This window comes from Callithrix jacchus, chromosome X, assembly GCF_049354715.1.
Source record: "Callithrix jacchus isolate 240 chromosome X, calJac240_pri, whole genome shotgun sequence".
Classification (NCBI taxonomy): Eukaryota; Metazoa; Chordata; class Mammalia; order Primates; family Cebidae; genus Callithrix; species Callithrix jacchus.
The window spans coordinates 131,953,104-131,974,393 of NC_133524.1; the positions used below are offsets into that span (position 1 = coordinate 131,953,104).

The following is a 21,290-nucleotide window of genomic DNA, read 5'->3' on the forward strand; positions in this document are numbered from 1 at the left end:
AGTCTTGGATATCCTTATTAATTTTCTGTCTTATTGATCTATCTAATATTGATGTTGAAGTCTCCTACTTTTATTGTGTGGGAGTCTAGGGAGTCTAAGTCTCTTTATAGGTCTTATGTGTCTGGGTGTTCCTGTATTGGGTACGTATATATTTAGGATCGTTAGCTCTTCTTGTTACATTGATCCTTTTACCATTATATCTTTGTTGCTTTAAAATCTATTTTATCAAAGGCGAGAATTGCAACTCCTGCTTTTTATTATTCATTTATTTTTGCTCTTCATTTGGTTGGTAAATCTTTCTCCATCCCTTTGTTTTGAATCTTTGTGTATCCTTGCATGTGAAATGGGTCTGGATGCAGCATACCGTTGGGTTTTGGCTGTATCTTTTGATTGGGGGATTTAGTCGATTTAAATTTAGGATTACTGCCATTTGATGTTAGCTGGCTGTTTTGTCCATTTGTTGATGTAAATTCTTCATTATGTTGATGCTCTTTACTTTTTGGTATATTTTTGGAAAGGCTAATACTGGTTGTTCCTTTCTATGTGTAATGCTTCTTTCAGAAGCTCTTGTAAAGCAGGCCTGGTGGTAATAAAATCTGAGTACTTGCTTGTTCATAAAAAAATTTATTTTTCCTTCAGTTGTGAAGCTTAGTTTGGCTGGATATGAAATTCTGGGCTGAAAGTTCTTTCCTTTAAGGATGTTGAATATTGGCCCCCACTCTCTTCTGGCTTGTAGGGTTTCTGCTGAGAGATCTGCTGTAAGTCTGCTAGGCTTTCATTTGTGGGTAACCTGACCTTTCTCTATGGCTGCCCTTAGTATTTTCTCCTTCATTTCAACCCTGGTGAATCTAACGATTATGTGCCTTGGGGTTGCTCTTCTTGAGGAATATATTTGTGGTGTTCTCTGTATTACCTGGAGTTGAATATTGCCCTGCCTTGCTAGGTTGGGAAAGTTTTCCTGAATAATATTCTGAAGAGTATTTTCCAGCTTGGATTCATTCTCTTTGTCAGATTCAGGTACACCTATCAAATGTAGATAAGGTCTTTTCACATAGTCCCATATTTCTTGAAGACTTTGCTCATTCCTTTTTACCCTTTTTTTCTCTATTCTTGTCTTCTCGTTTTATTTCATTAAGTTCGTCTTCAACCTCTGATATCCTTTCTTCTGCTTGGTCAATTTGGCTATTAAAACTTGTGCATATTTTGTGAAGTTCTCTTGTTGTGTTTTTCAACTCTGTTAATTCATTTATAGTCCTCTCTATATTGTCTATTCTTGTTAGCATTTTTTCATAATCTGTTTTCAAAGTTCTTAGTTTCTTTACATTGGGTATGAACAAGTTCTTTTAACTCCCAGAAGTTTCTTATCATCCACCTTCTGAAGCCTACTTCTGTTAATGGAACACAGTCTTTCTCCCTCAGGTCTTGTTCCATTGCTGATGAGGAACTGTAATCCCCTGTAGAGGGAGAGGCGGCATTCTGATTTTGGGTATTCTCAGCCTTTTTAGGCTGGTTTCTTCCCTTCGTTATAAATTTATCCATCTGTCATCTTTGCAATTACCGCCTTTCTAATTAGGTTTCTGAGTGGACGTCCAATTTATTGATTCCCAGCGCCGGAATCTGAGCAACCCACTGCACCAGCCAAAACAGCGGCGTTAAGACTGATGGTGCTCTTCTGCCCGGGAAACTCCGGTCTGGCTTCCTTCTTGAGGTTGTAATAGGCGACTCTGCCTTCCTGGAGCTCCAAATGTCGGTCAGAAGGGGAACCAGTCCCGTTTACTCTGCACCAAGAGCCGCCGCCGCGCTGGCCGCAAGAGTCGCACTGGTGACCCGTGGGGGTCCTCTGCTGGGAATTTTCTGGTCCGTGAGTGACAAAAATTCATCTGAAAATGTGGCGTCCTCTCGTTCTCTGCACTTTCACTAGGAGCTACAATCCCAAGCTGTTACTGATCAGCCATCTTGGATCTCTCTCAGAAGGCCCCTGATTTTGTGTGGGAATTATTTCACACATAATGTCTTTCAAGTGTGTTGCTAATGTGTCTGGATTAGTTGGTGCCTCCTGTTCAGTCAGCATAATGTCATCAGTTCAAAGAATGGTGTCACATCTGGTGTAAGGGAATGGTGGCCAAGGTCCCTAAGGACTCGTTTAGGATGTAAGCCTAGAGAGTTGATAGAAGCTTGAAATAGGAGGTCATAGTACATTGCTGTCCTTCCTAGCTGAACTCAAACTCTTGTTTGTAACAATTACTTAAAGAAAATAAAACATTCACCTGTCCAATATTATATATCAGGTTCCCATGGATGTTACAGTTGCTGAAGCGACACAACCACCTATAGTGTAGCAACTGCCATTGGAACAACAATTTGATTAAGTTTATGGTGCAATCTCGGCTCACTGCAACCTCCACCTTCTGGGTTCAAGCAATTCTCCTGCCTCAGCCTCCTGTGTAGCTGCTATAGGCACACACTATCACACCTGGCTAATTATTTGTATTTCTTTTGTTTTTTTTTAATTTTTGAGATAGAGTCTCACTCTGTTGCCCAGGCTAGAGTGCAGTGGCGGGATCTTGGCTCACCACAAGCTCCGCCTGCTGGGTTCAAGTGCTTCTCCTGCTTCAGCCACTCTAGTAGCTGGGACTGTAGGTGTATACCACATGCCTGGCTAATTTTGGTATTTTTAGTAGAGAAGGGTTTTCACTATGTTGGCCAGGCTGGTCTCGAACTCCTGACCTCGTGATCTTCCCACCTCAGCCTCCCAAAGTGCTGGGATTACAGGCGTGAGCCACAGCGCCTGGCCTGTTTGTATTTCTTAGTAGAGACAGGGTTTCACCATGTTGCCCAGGCTGGTCTCCAACTCCTGACCTCAAGTGATCCACCCACCTCAGCTTCCCAAAGTGCTAGGGCTGCAGGTGCATGTCACCATGCCGGGCCCTGGCTAATTTTTGTAGTTTTGTTAGAGACAGGGTTTTGCCATGTTGGCCAGCCTTGTCTGGAACTCCTGACCTCAAGTGATCTGCCCACTTCTGCCTCCCAAATCCTGGGATTACAGGCGTGAGCCAATGTGTCTGGCAAAAAATGAGATACTGCATGTTCTCATTCATATGTGGGAACTAAACAGTAGGTAGGCATGAACATAAAGCTAGAAACCATTGATTCTGAGGGCTCCAAAAGGAAGGAGGAGGGGAGGGAGGGAGCAGGTCAGAGGGTTGAAAAACTACCTATTCTCTGTTCACTATTTGAGTGATGGGTTCGCTAGAAGCCCAAACCCCAGCATTGTGCAATTATACCCATGTGAGAAAGCTGTACATGTACCCCTCCTCATCTATGATTTTTAAACGTTTAAAAAAGCTTCAGTTTTAAATTGTAACCAGATATACATGAAAAGGATTACTATACTTGGACACCTTTACAGGTTTCTATGTTAGTTTGTTTGTATTAAAGCAGAAACCTGTTCCTCGACCCTTTGATTAATTGTATATCCTCTTTGTTGTACAAACATCCAAAATAGAAGGCCGTGACTCTTGGTTCTGTAACTGTGATTCTTCACTGAGGTCTTCTACAGCTTTGACAGAGTTAATGATCCCTAATATCTGCCATTCTCCAATTGTCCTGGGTGGCGAAATGGCTGCCATCGTAAACTTTTCACTGATATTTAGAGTTTTTGGAAACGTGTAGCACTTGTTATTGAAGAGTGGCTCCATTGGGCACTCCAGTAGATGGCCTGCAGGTTTTCTTGCAGTGCATACTAGAGTCTCCAGAATGAATAACCCTAGGAACTTGAGGAACTAGCGTTTCCAGAATTTTGGAAGCCAAGGTACAAATATTGAAGAGTTCAGTCCTAGTTATAATCACCAGCAGAAGAGAAAATGTCTGTGCATCCAATTGCATTCAATCCACTTCTAATTGGCATCCCAGGTGAAGGCTAGACCCATATTGTGTTCTGTGGATTTCCAGGGTTTTTTCATTTTTAGTTTTTGTCAGTACATAGTAGGTGCATATATTTATGGATTACATGAGATACTTTGATAAAGCACACAATGTGTAATAATCATGTCAGGCTAAATAGGGTTTCCATCACCTCAACCATTTATCCTTTCTTTGTGTTACAAACAATCCAATTAAACTCTTTTAGTGATTTTAAAATATACAATAAATTAGTGACTGTGGGTCACCCTGTTGTGCTATCAAATGCTACATCTTATTCATTCTACTTAACTATATTTTTGTACCCACGAGCCATCCCCACTTCCCCCAATACCCGCATTGCTCTTCTCTGCATCAGGTAACCATCCTTCTACGCTCTATCTCCATGAGTTAAGTGGCTTTAATTTTTAGCTTCCACAAAGGAGTGAGAAAATGTGAAGTTTGTCTTTCTTTGCCTGGTTTATTTCACTTAACGTAATGACCTCCAGTCCCATCCATGTTGTTGCGAATGATGGGATCTCATACTTTTTAATGGCTGAATAGTAGTACTCCATTGTGTATATGTACCACATTTTCTTTATCCATTCATCTGTTGGAAGACATTTAGGCTGCTTCCAAGTCTTAGTTACTACGAATAATGCTGCAACACACATGGGGGTACAGATACCTCTTCCATATACTAATTTCCTTTCTTTTCCAAGTTTTTATATGTACTTCATCAGCAGTGCTGTAGAAACTGCAGGTGGCAATCTAAGTCCTTAGAAAGAGAACATCACATTCAGGGAACTCTTGCCACTCTGATAGCCACATCTTTTTTAAGGTAGAAGTATGAGGTAAAGTAGTGATTGTTCTCTAGAAAAATCGACTGCCAGTCTACCCCTGAAGTATTTTGACCCTTTCCCACACAAATGCAAATTACAACATCAAAGTCATTTGATATGGCCAAAGGAGTCGGGATTCTTAGCGTCAAGCACCCCATCTTCAACGCTGCATTCTTCTTCAGGTACCTTAGGAAATGTCTGGGGTCATTCCCTGGAAACTCTTTGGGGTACTACCAACTAATGCTGAAAGGAAAGAACCTTGGTAGAATGGACAGCCACCCAGCCATTGCCTTGGACTGTGGCAGTTGGAGGTGGCTCTGGTGGCTGCCCTTATCTTGAGTCCTGGGGTGCCTGCCCAAAAGCTCTGGCACGCTAAATAATGGTGATTAGGCTGGCTGCAGTGGCTCATGCCTGTAGTTTAAGCTACTCAGGTGGATGAGGCAGGAGGATCACTTGAACCCACAACGTCGAGGTGGAGTGAGCCATGATTGCACCACTGCCATTCAGCCTTGGAGACAGAGGGAGAGCCTGTCTCAAAATAATAACAATATCAGTATAAATAGTGATGATTGCCTGGAAATAGAGATTTTAGGAGAACTCCAACCAGTAGCCCTCTGCAGTGGCTGATAGTTTGCTGGTATTCAGAGCTATCGGAGTTGTGATGATGTTTGTTTCAAGGCTACCGTGGAGCAACGGAGGAGCATGTGGGAATAGTGCAAGTTAAAACACCACAAAGCTTATGGTTTGTAGTGTGATTTAGCCATTTTTCTTGAATAAATAGTCTTCAGATTGTTGGAAGTCTATGGTTAATTCCCGGAATTCGAATAATCTTTATGTTGACAATATTTGACACTTTTTTTTAAATGAAGGAGTGTATTTTCACTGGTCTTTCCTCCATGATTCCAGTTGTCTTTTCCTATATGTTAAATTTTAACCTAACTATAAACCCAACAAATAATATTGTAATTAATTTATGTTCTCTCTCTTTTTTCCCTGTATGAAAACTAATATAGGTGGTGCCTGCATATCATTCACCTCTATTGGTAAACTAGCCCTGAGGTACTGTTTCTTCAAGCAGCTGGTTATAGTGTACTCCCCATGGGTATATAGGTACAGATTGAGAGAATGTATTAGTTTTATTGCCCTGTGACAAACTACACCAAACTTAATGGCTGAAAGCAACACCAAATTATTATATTTATTATCTCACAGCTCTGCAGTTCAGAAATCTGGGAGGTCTTGACTTTGTTCTCTACTTCAGATCTCAAAAGCCCAAAATCAAAATTTTGTGCGTCAGTGTTCTCATCTAAAACATAAGGGGTGGAATGCAATTCCAAATCCATTCAGATTATTGACAGAATCCAATTCCTTGCTGCTGCGCAGAACCGAAATCCTTGATTCTGGCAGGCTGTGAGCTTGGGCTCACTCTCAACTCATAAAGATGCTCATCAGGTGTTTTCATGTGGTCCCTTCCCTAACTTCAAGCCAGCATCAGCATGTCAAATTCTCCCCATTCTTCGTAACTATCTCATCCTCTTATGCTACCAGCTGGAGAAAAAGCTCTGCTTTTAAGGGCTCATGTGTGTAGGTTAGGCCAACCTAGAGAATTCCTCAATATTTAGACTAACAGATAAGTAACCTTAATTACATCTGCAAAATCGCTTTTGTCATGCTACGTAACATCCTAAGAGAGTGAAATTGATGGAGACCGGTTTATAATTCTCCCAATGGTAGATGGAGAAAGTTGTGTCCCAGGATTACGATCCATGAGGCATTTTGGTCACTTCATCATGGAACTTACTTTCGCCTTGAGGACCTGCTTGATCTTCTACATACCACTTCCATTTAATAATGGGGTGCTTCTATGCATATCCATTGCTGTAACTTGGTGGGTCAGAAAGCACCTAGGATAAGACAGGCTTCTCTAAGTAGCATTATAATTTGGCATCCATGATCAAGGGTCACTAATAAATCAAATATGTTTCAAAAGGGTCAGAATGATGTTTGTGTCTTCAAGAAATTCGTGTCAATTCAGAAGTGGGGTGCTGTAATCATTGAGAAATCTAGTAATTTCTCTTTCCCATATACTTTAACCTTCCTTAGTGAAGGGCTATGGGCCTTCTTAGAGTAAGAATGTGAGAAAGGGTAATGGTATAAACTTTTTAAAATTATACTTGAAGTTCTGGGGTTCTTGTGCAGAGCATGCAGGTTTGTTACATAGGTATACACATGCCATGGTGGTTTGCTGCATCCATCACCTGTCATCTACATTAGATATTTCTCCCAATGCTATCCTTCTCTTATGCCCCCACCCTCTGCCATCGCTCCCCTAGCCCCCTACCCCCTGATAGGCCCTGGTGTGTGATATTTCCCTCCCTGTGTCCATGTGTCCTCGTTGTTCAACACCCACTTATGAGTGAGAACATGCGGTGTTCGGTTTTCTGTTCTTGTGTCAGCTTGCTGGGAATGATGGTTTCCAATTTTATCCATGTCCCTGCAAAGGACATGAACTCATCCTTTTTATGGATGCATAGTATTCCATGGTGTATATGTGCCACATTTTCTTTATCCAGTCTATCATTGATGGGCATTTGGGTTGGTTCCAAGTCTTTGCCATTGTGAACATTGCCACAATAAACATACATGTGCACGTGTTGCTATAATAGAACGATTTATAAAACTTTTTGAGTCTAGAAAGCTCCCTCCTCAAGAGGCCTTGTGTTTCTTGTTTTTTTTTTTTTTTTTTTTTGAGACGGAGTTTCGCTCTTGTTACCCAGGCTGGAGTGCATTGGTGCAATCTTGGCTCATTGCAACCTCCGCCTCCTGGGTTCAGGCAATTCTCCTGCCTCAGCCTCTTGAGTAGTTGGGATTACAGGCACGCACCTCCATGCCCAGCTAATTTTTTGTATGTTTAGTAGAGACAGGGTTTCACCATGTTGACCTAGATGGTCTCGATCTCTTGACCTCGTGATCCACCTGCCTCAGCCTCCCAAAGTGCTGGGATTACAGGCTTGAGCCACCGCGCCCAGCCCAAGAGGCCTTGTCTTAATTCATGAGGTTTTAGGTCTATAAACTAGTCTAGTCTGCAAGTTGATTGAGGCACAACCCTTCAATCATCATGGGATTAAGGAGGGATATGTCTGAAATTCAGAAGATCCTACCGAGCACCTCTTAGTACTCCTGTGTCCAGCGATGAAAGTCAATGGAAACTACAACAGCCTAATTCAGTCAGGACTGCCTATGGCCATGAACCTCAAGAATGGAGGTTTGAGTCACCCCACTAGGAAAATGTCTGTCGCCAGGGAAGGTGCTTGCTGAGGAGAAAGGGAGTATGAAATGGGTAGTGGGAGGAGTGACTACATGACCACAGGCAGAAACAAGGACTATCATAAGTCTTTGTTTCTGTTTTTGTTTCAGAGTAAAGAGTATCTTTTCCTTATTAATATTAATTCATTTGCATTATATTAATATGTGTCATATATGCTTTATTTTATATATGTGTGTGTATATGTATGTGTGTGTGTGTGTATATATATATATGCATATATATACTAAATAGTTTTGGTTTTGACCCCCTTTCGTCTCATCCCCTGATCTCCTAGCACAAGATGTGCTATTAAGTTAACTTTATTTTTCAGTATTTAAGGTACAGGACATTAAAGGCACAGTGTGAATTAGGTAGCAGAAATTTTAACAAGATTTAAGAATAATGTAGGACTTTAGCGTCCTACAGGTTGCAGGTGGGAGAGTTGTACCACGTTAGGGAGAATTGTGATTTGTTATTACCTCTATGTAGAGATTAAGAATGGCATAAGGAGATGTGCATGGATACCAAAGTGACAGGGGTATCACGTGTAATTTGTCAACTTGGCTAGGCAGAATTATATTAGCAACAATCCTCTTTCTGTGAAGCATCTGGTGTTCTCCGTTGAGGTTCTCTGAGCATTGTGCAGGGCAGTGGATGGGAAGCAGCAGCCCTTTGTAGCTCACACACATTGTTGCTACTCTCTTGATTCACCTTGTTTGTATGAAGCTGCAGCCAGACCTGCAATTTATCTTCCTTCTCATGGATGCTTTTTCACCTTCTCTATCTTCTGGGCCAGATGTATGTGTTTAGCTCTGTCACAAACAGCTCTTCCTGGCTTCTGCAGGACACCCTCGTCACCAAGATCAGAGGCAATAAAAGTGAACATGTATCTCCATCTGCTCATAATGTTCCAGATCATGTTTGTGGGTTTCAGCCTGTTTGTTATGTCGCCATCCTCAGTAGAGATGACAAAAGCCTTATAGAGACGACGTTACCACCTTTCACAATTGCATAAGACCAATTCTTTTTAACAAATCAATCATCTGTGTATCTATCCACTGCCTTTATTAAACCTCATTGTATCACCTGCTTATAGAGTTGTGTAGTTTTACTTTATGCTGATAACTAGTACACACGGCCTGTCTTGAAATCCATTTTAAAAAATTTCGTTGCTGTTAAGGTCCGTATTTCCTATTCAAGCATGAACAAATAGCACTGTTGACACTGAGTGCAGTTTTTAAGTCTAAATTATGTTCTTATCTTAATATTCTTAAATAAAATAGTACGATTTACTTTTCTATGGAGGAATAACAAAGCACAAGAAAGACAACTAAGCTGGGTGATGTGGTGGCTGATGCTTGTAATCCCAGCACTTTGGGAGGCTGAGGCAGGAGGATTGCTCGAGCCCAGGAGTTAATTTAAACCGTTGTAAAACATGAAAGGAAAAAACACACAATATTTTGCTCTTTTTATGCTTTAAGAGCATAGAATGGTCTGGGCGCAGTGGCTCACGCTAATAATCCCAGCACTTTGGGAGGCTGAGATGGGCGGATCACTTGAGGCCAGGTTTCAAGACCAGCCTGGCCAACATGGAAAATCCCCATTTCTACTAAAAATACAAAAATTAGCAGCATGATGGTACACACCTATAATCCAAGCTGCTTGTGACGCTGAGGCACGAGGATTGCTTGATCCGGGTGGAGGCAGAGGCTGCAGTGACTTGAGATCATGCTACCACACTCTAACCTGGGCAACAAAGCACAACTCTGTCTCAAAAAATAAAAAAGCATAAACTGTGCAAGTCATATCTAGAGACAACAGCCTTACAGGGACTGCTGCTGCAGCTCCAAATTATTGTATCAGGCCAATTCTATCTAAGAACTACCTTCATTATATAGATTGGATACACCCCCCACACACAAATGCATATATATATATATATATATATATATATATATATATATATATGCGTATATATGGTGGGGGTTTTATATGTTTAATGTGTATAATGTGCATTATATGCATAAAGGGAGATTATAAAGTGTGTGTGTATATACAGATATCCCGCCAACATGCACACACATGGGTATAATATATATTACATGTATAATGGGAAATTTCAAAGTGCGTGTGTGTATTTTAAAGTGTGTGTGTGTGTGTGTATGGAGAGATTTTAAAGTGTGTATATACACACACACACACTTTAAAATATCTCATTAGTTCTGCCTTTTTGTGGAAGGCTGGCTGATACAGATTTGAACATTGAGAGTGCTTCCAGAGGAAATCTTAATGGCACCTTCCTTGAATTAATTCTGGGTTTCCTGGAATGTGTCTTTATTCTGATTAAATTTAGAGGCTTTAATGATCCTGTTTTCAGTAGCAAAATGATCCCTGGTAGTACACGGTAAGAAATAGGAAAAGAATTACTCAAATGCACATCTTTAGAGTCCTATAATCAAGAGCCTATAAAAGACAAGTGTCTGGGTGGCTACATATATGTAGTCACCCTCCACCCTCATGACTTAATCACCTTGCAATGGTTCCACCTCCTCATAACATACATATATATTTGTCTGGTCTCCATCTCCTGGGCTCCAGCAATACTCCTGCCTCAGCCTCCCAAAGTGCTGAGATTACAGACGTGAGCCACTGGTCTTGGCCTAATCGTCTTACTTGTGCTTTATTATCTTAGAATAGTTTGGTCAAAGTAAGGAATATTAAGGGGTCGATCTCTTGTTTTGAACGTACTGTAGAACACAAAGAAGCTGTTAAAGTTTTTGCTCAAGATCTGAATGAAGGACCTGAAAACATCTATGACTGGCCTGAAAAAAACTGCTATCTCCTATAGTCACCCGGCCAAGATTTGGGAAAATAAAATCCAAAGTCTACTCCTGCGAGTAGCTAAATTACAACACAAATTGAATTCGCAACATTTTCTGTTAATATTAGGGCACTAATAGGGAGAAATCAGATACTGAAAACTGGAATAGAAACATAGAGGTTTTTGCCAATCAATCTGGGCACCTCGAACCATGTTTTAGTCAGTTAGGGCTGCCATAATAAAATACCATAGACTAGGTAGCTTATAAACAACAGAAATTGTATTTCTCACATTTCTAGAGGTTGGAAGTCTGAGATCAGGGTGCCAGCATGGTCAGGTTCTGGCGAGGGCACTCTATTCTCATGTATTAGGGCTCCACCCTCATGGCTTAATCACCTTCCAGTGGCTCCACCTCCTCATAACATCACAATAGGAGTCAGGATTTCAACAAATGAATGTGGCGGGGGACACAAACATTCAGTCCATTGCAAATCCCTAAATTCCGCCAGTGTCTTTGCCAGCAGAAGCCGCCCTCCTGCTCCTCCTGCCTGAGGTTCTCCTTTGCCCAAAGTGCCTGGAAGTGTCTCACCTGAGATTGTTGCCTTGAAGGGCACTGCTGCTCCTCCTCTGGAGGTACCACCACCACCCTCCTTTGCTTCTTAACCTATACTTAAATTTAAGCTCCTGCTGGCAAACAGTGAGTTAAAAACTGAGCCCTGTCAGGAGGCATGATACTCACCAAAACAACTGTATAATTTTTCCAATACACAGTTTATCTAGTAGTCGGGGGTAAACGTGTGAAAACAGTTCTTAAGGCTGGGGTATGAAGTTGGACACCATATAATATTGGATGTGGCTTCAAATATTTGCGTGCAAGTTCTTCTGTGGATATATGCTTGTATTTCTCTTGGATATTTTGCTAGAAGTGGAATTTCCAGATCATCTGGAAATTTTGTTATTAAATCTTTGATGAAATGCCAGACTATTTTTCAAAGATGCTGCACCATTTTACATTCTCAGCAGCAACGGTGGAGGGTTCTAATTTCTCCACATCCTCTACAACACTTGTTGAGTACTTGTTAATAGTTACCCCAGTGAGGTGAAGTAGGATCTCCTTGTGGATTTGATTTCCATTTCCATAATGACTGAGGACATTGATGATCTATTCCTGTGTCTAGGGTTGTAGAAATGAGGCCCCAGTTTCTTTGCTGGGTGACAGCCAGGGGCCACTCTCAACTCCTAGGCTCTCCAGCATAGCCTCATCATGTATTCCTGCATCTTCAAAACAGTAAAGCCCAGTCAAAGCCTTCTTGTCCTTTGACTATCTTATGCTTCTTTTTGTGCTCTCTGGTAGAGAAATCTGTCTGCTTTTATTTGTTTTAGTTGGGGTATGGGTGGGGTGGCAGTGTTGTTCGTTCATTAGGGTTAGGGTTAGGGTTAGGGTTAGGGTTAGGGTTAGGGTTAGGGTTAGGGTTAGGGTCTCACTCTGTCTCCCAGGTTGGAGTGCAGAGCCTCAGATTGCTGGGTTCAAGTGATCTTCTCGCCTCAGCCTCCCAAGTAGCTGGGACTACAGGCATGCACTGCGACACCCACCTAATTTTTAAAAAATTGTGTTTGGTGACAGGGTTTCACTATGTTGGCCAGGCTGGTCTCGAACTCCTGGACTCAAGAGGTCCACCCGCCCCACCCTCCCAAAGCACTGAGATTACAGGCATGAAACACTGTGCCCATCCTGTCTGCTTTTAAAGGACTCAACTGAGTGTGGCAAGCCTATCCACAGGGACAACTCAGGGATAACTGAGATAGGGATATGCCATCTGCAAAAGCCCATCCCAGCCATTCACTGCTGGAGTGGGCTCAGGCTGCGTGGCTGGGTCTTGCAGGCCCCTGGCTGTGGAGAGATGAGTGTGCCCAGGAAGCAAGGCAGCTCATGGCACAGGGAAAAAAAACGGCCTGCGGTGGAGCTCAGGTAGGGCTTTTCCTGGGTCAGACCCGGGTGCTGAGGCAACACTGAGCCCTGGTGGCACCTAGTCTGAGCTGCAGCTACCAGGCGAGGATGTGGAACCCCAGTGCGGGGGACAGAGCTTGTGTTTAATTAACTGATAGCTGGCTCTGTGTGAATACCCCATCCGCCGTCTTCAGGTGTAAGCTAGGAATTCCTGCAGGGCAGCGTTGCACAGAAATGATGGCAGTAGGCAATTCTGTCCTGTTTGGGTTTTACATAGAATGTATCTAAGGTTTCTCCCCTAGGAATAATGCGTGCAGTGGATTTCTGATAGACCCACACCTAGTATCATACTGAATGATAGAGACCTTTCTTACATGTGTTTACGTTTTTTTCTCATGAATAGGTTGTTGCATTTTACCATGGTTTCTGCTTTAAAAGCGATGATGACATGCATTTCTTCTTTTTTTATTTATATGGTGTGCCAGACATCAACTTACTGGTTGTCAGCTACAAATTCACCCTATTGTTTTTGAGACAGGGTTTGGGTCTGTCGCCCAAGATGGAGTGCAGTGGGATGATCTCGCCTCACTGCAACCTCTGCCTCCTGGGTTCAAGTGATCCTCCCATGTTAACTTCCTGAGTAATTGGGGCCACAGCTGCGTGCCACCACGCCCACCTAATTTTTGTGTTTTCTTTTTCTTTTTGGTTGGCTGGTTGTTTTGTAAAGCCAGGATCTGGCTATGTTACCCAAGCGATTTCAACCCGCTGTATGAGAAAGTGGTTCTGCGTTCCTCTCCCTATGACGGCTGTGCGGTTGTTACTGAATGCCGCCTGTAGAGGGCGCCAGAGTAAGAGAAGGGGAGGGCTGCGCTGTCTGGTGCACGCGGTCCTGCTGAGCACAAGGCTTCACCTCGGGGCCCTGGCGCCCCCAGTTTCCCAGTGTTTGGCTGGCGCAGGGCATGCAGTGGCCGGCAGCTTCTCTTCCATCCCCTACTGGATCGGTGCTTCTGGTGAGACCCATGCGCATCACTCACAAGTGCCTTAGGGGGCACATTTCCCACAACTCCCAGAAGGCAGGTTTCTAGAAAGTTCCACCAGGGGGAGGCACCACAACGTCACTGCCATTTTGTGAGGTGCCGCCGCAGCTTCTCTGGCAAGGTCAGTCTTCAGAAAGTGTCTTTTCTGGGGTGCTCTCCATTGGGTGTGTGGTACGGGCTCCCTGGGTGATGTGGTTCCACTCTGGGGACACTGCCATGGCGCCTGTGTCAGTCATGGGGGAGTTTTCCCTGGCCACCTCGTCTCTGCTATGTGGTGGGGCCGGGCCTTTTCTTGGGGGCTTCCTTTCGGTAATATGAGGGACTTTTCCTGTTGAAATGATGTGAGCCCGGGGGTGGGGACCCTGCCTTGGTTACCTGTGTCAGCCTCAGGGGCGGCTGGTGTTTCTGCGGTCGCAGCCCTGAGTGGGTACTCTGTCTTGGGGACTCTGCGCTCAGGAGCTGGGTTGGGGTGGCTGTGCCCCAGACGTGTGATTGTCACCCTGTGGGGTCACTCTCAATCAGGGGCTTTATCTCAGCACGTGAGGGACTCTTCTTTGGGTGTTGTTTTTGACCGTGGGGTGCATTTGTCCTTGGTTGTTGCTCGCTCTCAACTAGGATGTGTTGGCTTTTCTGTGGATCTGTTTATCCCCAGTAGGGACGCTTGCCGGATGCTTTCTCTTGGTGCCGGGTTTTAAAATTATTATCCGTGGGTGCTGTCTCCCGGTGCCATGGGGGCAGGGGGGTGCTATCCCTTGGATTATCTAAGTCTATGGTGGGACTCGGGGAGCTCCGTGTCAGCCATGAGGGAGGCTACCTGACCTTGGGAGCTCTGCCTCACCCTGGGGTGGGGTGCTTTTCCTCCGTTGGTTGATTTCAGTCCTGAAGGACCTCTTATTTTGGGTTCTGTCTGACCTTTGGGCCACAGCCTTGGGTGTCTGTGTGGAAATCAGAGTTAAATATTCAGAAGTTCCAGCTGTGCCACATTGGCTCAATCCCTGTACAGTTAGTCTTTCTTTCTCTCTCTTTCTCTATTTCTTTCTTTCTTTCTCTCTCTCCCTCCTTTTTCCTTCTCTCTCTCTTTCTTTTCTTTTCGTTTTTTTTTTTTTTTTTTTTTTTTTTGAGACGGAGTCTTACTCTGTCGCCCAGGCTGGGGTACAGTGGTGTGGTGTGATCTCTGCCCACTACAACTTCCAACTCCCGGGTTCAAGCGATTCCCCTGCCTCAGACTCTGGAGTAGCTGGGACTACAGGCGCAAGCCACCACACCTGGCTAATATTTTGTATTTCATAGAGACAGGGTTTCACCATGTTGGCCAGGATGGTCTTGATATCCTGACCTCGTGATCGGCCCACCTCGGCCTCCCAACATGCTGGGATTACAGGCCTGAGCCACCGCGCAGCCAGTTAGTCTTTCATTCCAGCCATTCTGATGGGTGTGCAGTGATCTCTCCTTATGTTTACACTTGCATTTCTCTGCTGATTAATGAGATTGAGCACTGTATTTTTTAAAAATACTTTTATTTCTTGATTTTTGTCTTTTGAGACGGGGTCTACCTCTTTCGCCCAGGCTGGAGTGCAGTGGCATGATCTCGGCTCACTGCAACCTCAACCTCCTGGGTTCAATCGATTCTATTTTCTCAGTCTCCCAAGTAGCTAGGACTACAAGTGCATGCCACCAAGCCCACCGAATCTTTGTATTTTTTGGTAGAGACAGGGTTTCGCCAAGTTGCCCAGGCTGGTCTGCAACTCCTGGGCTCAAGTGATTCGCCTACCTTAGCCTTCCAAAGTGTTGGGATTACAAGCCTGAGCCATGGCGCCCAGCTATTTATTGAGTTTTTGGGGAGTGCCTTTTTATGTGTTCATTGGCCATTTAGCTACGTCTTTTCAGAAGTTACTTCTCAGGTCTTTTTCCCCAAATTTTGTTGAGATGTTTGTATTTTAAAAATGGATTTGTAGTTTACATATATTCTGGATTTCAGTTATAAACAGGCACATACGTGTGTATATATATATATATATATATATATATATATATATAAATACATATGCAATTTTCGTATCGTCTACAAATCTATTTTGCTTTCGGACTATCTCAAAAATGTGTTTTGGATGAACAGATTGTCTTAAATTTATTAATCAGCACATTATTTAGGGCTAGTCCTTTTTTTTTATTTTAAGAACATCTTTGCATCACTCAATGCCATGATGATAATATTCTAAGTATTCTTCTAGATCTGCCATTCATATCAAATAAATATTCATGGAATGGAGTAAAGTCAGAGTTCGGGTGTATTTGATGTGATTATTAAAGTCATATTAGAGTATGACTCTTATGAAGTGCATATTGAGCTTTCCCCCCCAAATTTTATTGGGATGTTGGTTTTTTAAAATTGATTTATGGTTCTGGATATGTTCTGGATCCCACTCAGTTGTTGTCCAATATATGTGTGTATACACATATACACACGCATATACGTATATGCGTGTGTATATGTGTGTGTATGCACATATATGGTGTGTGTGTGAGGGTGTGTGTAATTAATATAAATTTATATGTATAACCTATATACTATACAATATGTAATCTACAAATATACTTCGTTTTCTCATTGTCTTAATAGTGTCTTTTGAGGAATAGAAGTTTTCCATTTAATTATGTTTAATTAAACAATTCATTCTTTACGGCTAGTGTTTTTCTACCCTCATTAAAAACATCCTCGCCCATTCTATACTTGTCAAGATAATATCTTAAGTGTTTACTAGATTGTCTATCCATCTTCCATAATGTTTTGGAGTGGGATGAGGTAAGATTCAAGATTTGTATTTTCCCTGCATTTATGAAGTGCATTTATTATAAAGCACTGTCATTTCCACAGTGTTTTACAGGAGCTCTTCTGTGGTAAATCTGGCTGTTTTGTATTTCCAGATTGTGTCTGGCTTCTGTGTCCTCTTCCCTTGGTGTATTTGCCAGTCATTTCTCCAATATCACACTGTTTTAGTTACTCTATGAGAAATCTCATATTTAATAGGGTATATCTACCAGCATCATTCTATTTCTTTTTTTTTTTTTTTGGAGTTTTGCTCTTGTTGCCCAAGCTGGAGTGCAATGGTGTGATCTCGGCTCACTGCAACCTCTGATTAGATTTATTCCTATGCATTTGATGTTTTGGGTACTGTTTTTAATGACATTTGAAATTTTATATTCTAATTATTTGTTGCTATTAATTATAAAGAAATACCAGTCATTTTTATAATATCTAGTAACTTGACTAAATTTTCTCATTCACTGTAATGATTTTATTGTTTTACATTTTCTTATTTATTTATTTATTATACTTTAAGTTCTGGGGTACATGTGCGGATCGTGCAGGTTTGTTGCATAGGTATACACATGCCATGGTGGTATTTGTTGCATCCATTGCCACGTCATCTACATTAGATATTTCTCATAATGCTATCCCTCCCCAATCCCCCCCACCCTGCTATTCTTCCCCTAGCCCCCCACACCCTCAGGCCCCAGTATGTGATGTTCCCCTCCTTATGTCCATGTGTTCTCATTGTTCAACACCCACTTATGAGTGAGAACATGTGGTCTTTGGTTTTCTGTTTTTGTGTCACTTTGCTGAGAATGATGATCTCCAGTTTCATCCACGTTCCTGAAAAGGACATGAACTCATCCTTTTTTATGGCTGCATTGTATTCCATAGTGTGTATGTGCCACATTTTTTTTTACCCAATCTATCATTGATAGGCATTTGAGTTGGTTCCAATTCTTTGCTATTGTGAACAGTGCCAGAATAAACATATGTGTGCATGTGTCTTTATAATAGTGATTTAAATCTTTTGGGTATATACACAGTAATGGGATTGCTGGGTCAAATGGTATTTCTATTTCTAGATGCTTAAGGAATTGTCACACTGTCTCCCACAATGGTGGAGTTAATTTACACTCTCACCAACAGTGTAAAAGCATTCCTATTTCTCCACATCCTCTCCAGCATCTGTTGTCTCCTGATTTTTTAATGATCGCCATTCTAACTGGCCTGAGATGGTATCTCAATGTGGTGTCTCTAATGACTGGTATGATGAGGTTTTTTTCATATGTTCGTTGGCTGCATATAAGTCTTCTTTTGAAAAGTGTCTGTTCATAACCTTTGCCCACTTTTTGATGAGGTTGTTTGGGTTTTTTCTTGTAAATGTTAAGTTCTCTTTAGGTTCTGGATATTAGCCCTTTGTCAGATGGGTAGATTGCAAAATTTTCTTCCCATTCTATTGGTTGCTGGTTCAGTCTATTGATAGTTTCTTTTGCTGTGCAGAAGCTCTTATGTTTAATTAGATCCCATTTGTCTAATTTGGCTTTTGTTGCCATTGCTTTTGGTGTTTTAATCATGAAGTCCTTGTCCATGCCTATGTCCTGAATGGTATTGCCTAGGTTTTTTTCTAGAGTTTTTATGGTGTTAGGCCTCATGTTTAAATCTTTAATCTATCTAGAGTTAATTTTTGTATAAGGTGTAAGGAAGGGATCCAGTTTCAACTTTCTGCATATGGCTAGCCAGTTTTCCTAACACCATTCATTAAATAGGGAAACGTTTCCCCATTGCTTGTTTCTGTCTGGTTTGTCAAAGATCAGATGGTTGTAGTTGTGTAGCATTGTTTCTGACCTCTGTTCTGTTCCATTGGTGTATATCTCTGTTTTGGTACCAGTACCATACTGTTTTAAGTACAGTAGCCTTGTAATATAGTTTGAAGTCAGGTAGCATGATGCCTCCAGTTTTTTGTTTTTTGCTTTTGTTTTTGCTTAGGATTGACTTAGCTATGTGGGCTCTTTTTTGGTTCCATATGAAGTTTAAGGTGGTTTTTTCCAATTCTGTAAAGAAAGTCATTGGTAGCTTGATGGGGATCACAGTGAATCTATACATTACTTTGGGCAGTATGATTCTTCCTAACCATGATCATGGAATGTTTCTCCATCTGTTTGTGTCCTCTCTTATTTCCTTGAGCAGTGGTTTGTAGTTCTTCTTGAAGAGGTCCATCACATCCCTTGTTAGTTGTATTCCTAGGTATTTTATTCTCTGTAGCAATTGTGAATGGGAGTTCACTCATGATTTGGCTCTCTGTTTGTCTATTATTGGTGTGTAGGAATGCTTGCGAATTTTGCACATTTATTTTGTATACTGAGACTGCTGAAGTTGCTTATCAGCTTAAGAAGATTTGGGGCTGAGACAATGGGTTTTCTAAATATACAATCATGTCATCTGCAAACAGGGACAATTTGACGTCCTCTCTTCCTATTTAAATACCCTTTATTTCTTTCTCTTGACTGACGGCCCTAGCCAGAACGTCCAATACTACATTGAATAGGAATGGTGAGAGAGGGCATTCTTGTCTTGTGCCAGTTTTCAAAGGGAATGCTTCCAGTTGTTGCCCATTCAGTATGATATTGGCTGTGGGTTTGTCATAAATAGCTCTTATTATTTTGAGATATGATACATCGATGTCTAGTTTATTGAGAATGTTTAGCATAAAGGGCTGTTGATTTTGTTGAAGGCCTTCTCTGCATCTATTGAGATAAGTATGTGGTTTTTGTCTTTGGTTCTGTTTATGTGATGGGTTAGATTTGCAGGTGTTGAACCAGCCTTGCATCCCTGGGATGAAGCCAACTTGATCATGATGGATAAGCTTTTTGATGTGCTGTTGGACTTGGTTTGCCAGTATTTTATTGAAGATTTTTGCATCGATATTCCTCATGGATATTGGCCTGAAATTTTCTTTTTTTAGTTGTATCACTGCCAGGTATTAATATCATGATGATGGTCTCAAAAAATTAGTTAGGGCGGATTCCCTCTTTTTATATTGTTTGGAATAGTTTCAGAAGGAATGATACCAGCTCCTCTTTGTACCTCTGGTAGAATTCGGCTGTGAACCCATCTGGCATGGACATAGTTTAGTTGGTAGGCTATTAATTGCAACCTCAACTTCAGACCTTGTTATTGGTCTATTCAGGAATTCAACTTCTTCCTAGTTTAGTGTTGGGAGGGTGTAAGTGTCCAGGAATCTAACCATTTCTTTTAGATTTAATGGTTTATGTGCATAGAGGTGTTTGTAGTAACCTATGATGGTAGTTTGTATTTCTGTGGGATAAGTGGTGATATCCCCTTTATCATTTTTTATTGAATCTATTTGAATCTTATCTCTTTTCTTTTTTATTAGTCTGGCTAGCCAACTGTCTATTTTGTTGATCTTTTCAAAAAACCAGCTCCTGGAGTCATTCATTTTTTGAAAGATTGTTTGTGTCTCTCTCCTTCAGTTCTGCTTTGATCTTAGTTGTTTCTTGCCTTCTGCTAGCTTTTGAATTTGTTTGATCTTGCTCCTCTAGTTCTTTTAATCGTGACGTTAGGGTGTTGATTTTATAACTTCCCTCACTTCTCTGGCGGGCATTTAGTGCTATAAATTGCCCTCTAGACACTGCTTTAAATGTGTTCCAGAGATTCTGGAATGTTCTGTCTTCTTTCTCATTGGCTTTGAAGAACATCTTTATTTCTTCCTTCATTTCATTATTTATCCAGTAGTCATTCAGGAGCAGGTTGTTTAGTTTCCATGTAGTTGTGCGGTTTTGAGTGAGTTTCTTAATCCTGAGTTCTAATTTGATTGCACTGTGGTCTGACAGACTGTTTGTTATGATTTCCATTCTTTTGCATTTACTGAGGAGTGTTTTACTTCCGATTATATGGTCAATTTTAGAATAAGTGCGATGATGTGCTGAGAAGAAAGTATATTCTGTGGTTTTGGGGTGGAGAGTTCTGTAGATGTCTATTAGGTCCGCTTAGTCCAGATCTGAGTTTAAGTCCTGGATATCCTTGTTAATTTTCCATCTCACCGATCCATCTAGTATTGACAGTGGTGTGTTAAGGTCTCCCACTCTTATTGTGTGGGAGTCTAAGTCTCTTTGTAGACCATCAAAACTTTCTTTATGTATCTGGGTGCTCCTGTATTGGGTGCATATATATTTAGGATAGTTAGCTCTTCTTGTTGCATTAATCCCTTTGCCATTATGTAATGCCCTTCTTTGTCTCCTTTGATCTTTGTCAGTTTAAAGTCTGTTTTATCAGAGACTAGGATTGCAACCCCTGGTTTTGTTTTGTTTTGTTTTGTTTTTTTTTTTTTTTTTTTTTTTTTTTTTTTTTTGCTCTCCAATGCTTGGTAAATCTTCCTCCATCTCTTTATTTTGAGCCTATGTGTGTCTTTGCACAAGAGATGGGTTTTCTGAATACAGCACACTGATGGGTGTGCTATTTATAAATAAGAGCTATTTATAACAAACCCACATTTTATCCAATTTTCCAGTCTGTGTCTTTTGATTGGGGCAGTTATTCCATTTACATTTAAGGTTAATAATGTTGTGTGTGAATTTGATCCTGCCATTTTGATGCTAGCTG

General features: G+C 41.6%; 1 protein-coding gene across 1 annotated transcript in view; it reads right to left on the reverse strand.

Moving 5' to 3' along the window:
- The window catches only part of LOC144581062 (uncharacterized), a 133,913-nt gene that overhangs the window by 40,784 nt on the left and 71,839 nt on the right, over positions 1 to 21,290 (reverse strand).